General features: G+C 42.8%; 1 pseudogene; it reads left to right on the top strand.

Annotated features, from left to right (window-relative positions):
• The first annotated feature begins 1,697 nt into the window (after positions 1–1,697).
• On the top strand, positions 1,698–3,451 carry LOC133889588 (replication protein A 32 kDa subunit B-like; annotated as a pseudogene).
• The last annotated feature ends 764 nt before the right edge of the window (positions 3,452–4,215 follow it).

Consider the following 4,215-nt stretch of genomic DNA (forward strand, 5'->3'; position numbering starts at 1 on the left):
GGCAGGCAAAATTGATTGTGATTCCAGCGTGTGAATTTTCCTAGGTTTGTCGTAAAGAATAGATCAGTTTGCCCTTCTTTAACCAGTTGACATGCCATCAGACTAGCCACCCAAAACGTATCTTCCCATCAGACTGGACCATTCAGAGTTCAGAACCACGCGTGCTTGGCTAGAAACCAGGGCACTTGCCAAACTGGGCCCATGGTCAGGACCAACTTGCCGAGGGGAGGGAATGTGGTTTCCACTGATCACATCCTTATCATCAAAACGGCTGAGTACTAAATAACAGTTGGCACAGCACTAATTAAGATGAATGCGATTGCTAAATTTTTATTTTCCATAAAATTAACCAAGCCCAAGTGACTATGTGAAATATATAAAGGTTGCACGGCTAAGGGAAATATATATGCAGAGACTAACTTCCGGACTCTCATACAAACAGCTAGAGAAATAGGGTCCAGTTTGGTTCCTGAACAGTGAAACTGTTGAAAGTTTGGAGCAAAACATCAGACTGAAAATGTCGGACAATGCAGCAGAGATTGGGAATTCTTTTACCATCGCAGGTGCTAGATGAGGGATTATCAAAAGCATTTCTCAAGTTCACGTGGTGATCTTTTGGTCAACAAAAACGGCTGGGCCACTTAGCATCCCCGATGGCTTAGCTTACGCATCTATCAAAGCTCTACAGACACAAATGATGGAATCTGTTTGAAAGAAGCATGTGTAGTGAGGGTGGATTCAGAATGATTCAGATATTAGAAAAGAAGGTTTCAGTTGAATGCTGTTGTTTTAGTTGTTCTAGCTCAAGTTGCCTTGAGATCCTCTTTGGATAGGCCGTGCTTTTAGAGTTTTTTGCGAAAAAAGCTCTACCTAAGGAGGTAATTATGAATATTAAATTTTAGTTGTTAGTTTTTACAATAAATTTTTAGCTTTTCAGTACATCAAAAGCCAGAAAAGCTATCTCAGTCTGAGAACTAATTTCAGTCACAATCGCTTCCTCAACTAGCCAAAAGCCACTAGAAGACGAGACTAAAAACCAACCCTTTGATAACTTCTGACTTTTTTCTAAACAAAAAACAAAAAAAAAAACCATATCTAAAGAGGGCCTATGTAATTATTACTCCATCCGTCTCATATAAACAAAACCTTCATCATAGCAGCAGCACTTGATAATGCATGAAGCACTAACCGTCGCTGAACACAGGACCTGGATAAAGGTCATGCATCACAGGCCAGGTAGAGATTCTCTACTACTTAAAAATCTATACTACATCGTACCTTCACTCATGGTTCGCTTCCATCTGTGTTCCACTCGCCCTTCCGCACGTCAACCCCACGCGCCTCTAGGCCACCGCACGCGCCAGCCCACTCCCCCCTCCCCCACCCAAAAACCCCACCACACCCACACTGTGCACTCAGGCCTCCCCGCGCCACGCCATCACCCCCTGTGCCCGCACCGTGCCTTCGACCAGATCCTGTCCATCATCTCGGACCCCGCTTCCTACTCAGTTCGATCCGTCCTCTCCGTCGCCAGGTCGTCGTTGTCCACTACGAAGAAGTCTCCTCTGCACCTATTACTCCTCCGCCTTCGCTCCTCACTACCTCGTGGCACGACGACGTCCACACCTAGGGTTAGCGAGGGACCTCTCGTCGTCGCATTGGCGTTGTCCGTCGTGGCCACCGATGTCGCTCCGATCATGCCCTCGCAGTCCACGGCGGTCCCAAAGAGCCGTGGCGGCGGCCTCTCCAAGATCCCTCATAATCACTGGTTTGATTTTGTTCCCTTTCTTCTGTTTGGCCTCCAGCTTTATCTCGTGGGCACTCTCGATCGATGTGGTCAGGGTCGGAGTGCGCAGACGCTACTCCCGCTCACCGTGAAGCAGATCATGGACACGACCCATGCGAGCGACGACAAGTCCAATTTCACCGTCAATGGCGTTGAGGTGTCCACGGTATTGATCTTGCCTCTTCGGTGGCACTTAGGCATGTAAATTTCGTTTCTTTGAGCAACGATTAGAGTAGGTTTTGGGGGTAAAGCAATATCCCCCCCCCCCCTCTATTTTCTTTATGTGTGAACTAGCTTTGCAAGATTGTTGCTTTGGGGTTCTTTCGGTACCTGGATGGGTAGAAGGAAGCTCGTTTGTACACTAATTTTAGTTGATAAGAAATAATAATATTGAACTTGAAACTGATCTGTTTGCAATTAGCCCCTTGGGGCACATGTATGATCCATTCATAATCAAATGTTACCCTCTTCGGCAATTTATTTCCCAATATTTTAGAATATACTTTGTTTTTATTCTTGTGTCTTCTCTTTGTTCTTTTGTGAAATCTACTTCATCTAGTTTCAAACAGTTTTGCATTGTGTTGTTTGCTATCTATATTGGTTGGTAAATATCAAAGTTATCTTTCTTTTGTGAACATGTCATAGTCATCTTAACTGTTGTAATTACCCTGAGTTGCAGGTTAGGCTTATTGGATGCATGTTGAATAAGGTTGAGCGGGTCACGGATGTTGCGTTCACTCTTGATGATGGTACCTACAGGATAGATGTTAATCACCGGTAGGATGCTTTGTATTTTTTTGTTTAGAAGATTTTCAAATTACCTCTAAATTTATTGGCATTTTTTCCAAGGGAAATGAGTCTTCTAACACTAAGGAAATGGCTGATGCCATGTAAGTATTAAAAATTAATTGTGATATGCTAACAATTCAGTTTGCTATGCAGTAAAGTTGATAGCTTTGCTTTGTTCTGGTTTTACAAGGGATGAGAACTATGTCATTTTCAATGGTGGTTTGAAAGGTTTTCAAGAAAAGCGTCATGTGGTTGCTTACTCTGTGTTGTGAGCACTGTGATCTTCCTTGTACACTATACAGTAGCTCGAGATGCTAACTGCCAATATTTGCCTATTAGAATCTTAATGTAGAGTATTAGATCTGTTTTATGGAATCATGCCATTGTATTTTAATCTCATCCTGATTTAGTGAGTGACTTGTGTTAATGTTTAGGCTTTTTCTGTGGTGAAGTAGTAGGCTCTAAAAAGGTTGATGATGCGGCAAATCATAAACATTGTAGTAGTAGTCATGCACTAACTTTGTGATTGCAGAGCTTCTGACTAACTGACTATGTTATTGATATATCCTTGCTCATAAACATGTAATGTTGTGTTGTTACTCATCCAAGAGTATTGCTACAAGAGTAATCTTATTGTATACGATTTCTTGCCAGGCATGTGACAAACTTCAATGATATAACTCATCACTTTCTGCACTACATTCATGTGCATTTGGAGCTGACTGGGTCAAAGGTACTAAGATCCATGCCTTTATTTCTAGGGATTTAATGTTTTACTATCTTAGCACTATCTAGATTTGTGTGTGTGTGGGGGGGGGGTGATTTTACGTTTTTTCATTGATCTAATTTTTATGGATGTCTTAGTTCCAGCCCTAAGTAAATCCTAATATAGGAACCCCTAATCATGCTAACCAAGTTCAGTTCCCTAATAATCAGGTGTTCTGTTGGAAGTGCCTCCTTTTCCTACGCCGTCGTCATCCCCTAAACCCAATCCACGCGCCTAAGCCCTCACTTCCCACCACTCCCTTGTCCTCCCAAGCGATGAGCTCTTGCCTTTGACCTCACATTCATGCCTCCCGCGCTGGCCGATGTCTGATTATGGTGTCGGTGGGTCTCATTTTTGTTGTAGTACAAATAACAAGAAAAAAACACTAAATTTAGTTATCCAAAAGGAAGATAAGTTGAAATCGGGGAGAGCAAGAACCAGAGCTTGAGTAAGACAAGTTGGAAGGCATCGGCTTCTACTGTTGTCCATACGAAAATAGCACTTTTCTTCAGTAGATCAATTAGTGGCTTACTGATGGCTCCGTAATCTTTCACAAATTTTCGATAGTAACTTGCCAACTTGAGAAAACTACGTAATTCTTTGGCATTACAAGGTATAGGCCAATCACGTACCTCTGAAATCTTATTGCCTGGAGAAATGCCCTGTGCTGAAATCAGATGACCGAGATTGGATATTTGTTCGGGGGCAAATAAACACTTGGAGCGCCTAACTTTGAGACCATGAAGCTTCAGCAGCTCCAGTACATATGTCAGATGCTGGTCATGTTGATCCAATGTAACACTGTATATGTTGATCCACGAGGAGTCCCATGCGTAACAGTTTTTGACGCGCGATGCATTGTGTCGTTGAGCGA

The sequence above is a fragment of the Phragmites australis genome, chromosome 13 (assembly GCF_958298935.1).
Source record: "Phragmites australis chromosome 13, lpPhrAust1.1, whole genome shotgun sequence".
Taxonomy (NCBI): domain Eukaryota; kingdom Viridiplantae; phylum Streptophyta; class Magnoliopsida; order Poales; family Poaceae; genus Phragmites; species Phragmites australis.